A 2500-nucleotide genomic window follows, 5' to 3' on the forward strand; every position below is an offset into this window, starting at 1 on the left:
AAATAACCAGATTTTAGGTTGTAGTCATGGAAGTGTTATTAAATTGTTTTGATGTGTGCATGCGTGAGGGTCCCTGTGCATGTTTTTGCGCGTGTACGTGTGTGTGTATCCTATTAAAATGGTCTAGATGTCACAGAACAGAACAGCGGCAACCTGCCTCTTTTCAAATGAAACACAGAGCTCTGAAATAACCTGTCATCTCCTTGATGGCCAGCAGGAATTATGATAAATCTGCCGTTAGTACAAATCCTTTGAATTCCACCGTCCCTGTAATGGAAGCTGTCCGTCCAGGTGGCAGGGAAACACAGAGAGGAATAGATGCTGGCAGACAGGCAGGAGGGATGCCGCGTTCAGCGTCTTCATTAGGAGAGAGGAGAAGGCAGGAGGGGAGAGGAGGTGTAAGAGGGAGAGGGGAGAGGAGGAGGAGGAGGAGGAGGTAGACAGATGAAGAGTTGGAGAAAGAGGTGGAAGGAGAGAGAGAAGGACAGAGTGCATGAAGGGAAGAAGAGGAAGAGACCCAGGAGGAGGGGGGACGTTCAGTGAGGAGTTGGGAGTATCATCTTGGCCTGCTCCTGGCTCCCTGCCTAACCGTCCACGCTAAGTCTAAAGTCTGTGTGAGAACCGCTCCTGACTGGAGCGGGTAGTCACAGAGGACAGGTCTCTAGTGTTCCCGACTTCACTGTGCCTCGGATAATCTCTCTTTCTCCCTCCGTCTCCCGCTCCCTTCCTTCTCTGGCTCCTTCTATCCGTCTTTGTCATGACTATTCTTTCTCTTGGACTTTATCTGCCACTCCCCGTCTGTTTCCCCGCTCAACTTTTGCCCTTTGTGCATTTGTGTTCAAAACAGTTGATTTATACTTCTTCCCTTATCCATCATGCACACTCTCTCTCTCTCTCTCTCCCCCCCCCCCTCTCTCCCTCCTCCTCCTCCTCTTCCTTTGGCCTGCTCTTCCTCTCTCCCTATATGCCCTTCCCCCTTCATCACCCCCTCCCTCCATCACTCCCTCTGCCCCCTCCCTTCCACCCATCTATCTCACTCTCTCCCTGCCTCCCCCCCCGTCTCCCTCTTTCCTTCCTCAGTGTGAGTTAATTTAAATCAGGGTGTTAACTCCCTCTCTGCCAACAGCGTTTTGCTGCCATTCTGAGTTCTCCTTAGCATCGCTGAATACGAGCTGAGCGTCCTCTGCTCTCCTCAACACCTCCTCTCACTCCCACTCCTCCCACTCCTCCTCTCCCTCCTCAACCCCTTTGGTTGTCACCCTCTTTCCTCGCCTTCCTCTCCCAGTTCTCTCTTGTTGGTCTACTCCTTTCCTTCTGCATGCGTCTCCTCTCCCCTCCTCTCCCCTCCGCTCTCCTCTTTTCGTTTCCCCCCACTCCTCTCCTGTCCTCTGCTCCTCTTTCTCATCGACCTCACTTCTCCTCTCTCTTCTGCTCCCTATCCTCGTCTATCTTCTCATCTTCATTCGTCTCCTTTCTTCTCCTCTCCTCTCTCCTCTCGCCGATCTCTTCCTTCTCCTCTTCTCCTCTCTTCTCCTCTCCTTCCCATAGTCCCAAAACTCTTCACTTATAAAAGTATCCCATATGGACATTTATAATTCAACAGAAGTCTTCTAAATAAACACTGTTATTGGCAGAATTTACATATCAGAGTGTGTGTGTGTGTGTGTGTGTGTGTGTGTGTGTGTGTGTGTGTGTGTGTGGCTGTGTATTTGCGTATGTTATTTTGGCTGAAGCCCTGTGTGGGTCCATGGTGTGTGTGTGTGTGTGTGTGTTGGTAGGTTGGTAGGTTGTGTAGTTTGGTGGTGTGTAAAAATTGGTAATATTGTGGTAGTTGCGTTTTGTGTTTGCGCGTATCTGAGTGTGATAGACTGGAGTGTGTGTGTGTGTGTGTGTGTGTGTGTGTGTGTGTGTGTGTGTGTGTGTGTGTGTGTGTGTGTGTGGTGTGTATGTGTGTGCATCCACAATCTCGAGATGGCACCCGTTTCTCGAAAATGTGTTTTTCTGAGATGTATTACCCAGAGAGAGAGAGAGACCTCTTATCCCTACCTCTCTTTTCCCTCTGTCACACACAAACACACACACGCGCACACACACACACACACAAACACAGACACACACACACAAAACCAAACACACACACACACACACACACACGCACACACACAAACATTCCTCTCAGGGAGAAGGGGCTAGATGTTTTTTAATGATTATAATTCTTATGTTAGGATATTGAGTAGAAGTATTTATTTATGTTTTGGTGAAGGATGCTCTCACCATCATGAATAATGGAACTGACATGTAAATAATGATAATGAATTATAAAGTGAATATATTGTTAATGAAGATAAAAGAATGCAGTCAGTAAATATAAATAAATAGATGCACATCCGACTGTCACTCACACACTAGGTCAAGTCGACTCAATATTCACACATTCACAAAAACATTAACATAATGTTAATGTAAAAAAAAATATTACAAAGGAACTTCTCTTCTGTCA

The 2500-nt window shown here is 47.2% G+C and overlaps 1 protein-coding gene across 1 annotated transcript in view; it reads left to right on the forward strand.

Annotated features, from left to right (window-relative positions):
• ptprt (protein tyrosine phosphatase receptor type T) overlaps window positions 1–2500 on the forward strand; it is a 150964-nt gene that overhangs the window by 119564 nt on the left and 28900 nt on the right. The gene's annotated exons all lie outside the window — the stretch shown is intronic.

This window comes from Pollachius pollachius (genome assembly GCF_949987615.1).
Source record: "Pollachius pollachius genome assembly, chromosome: 12".
Lineage (NCBI taxonomy): Eukaryota > Metazoa > Chordata > Actinopteri > Gadiformes > Gadidae > Pollachius > Pollachius pollachius.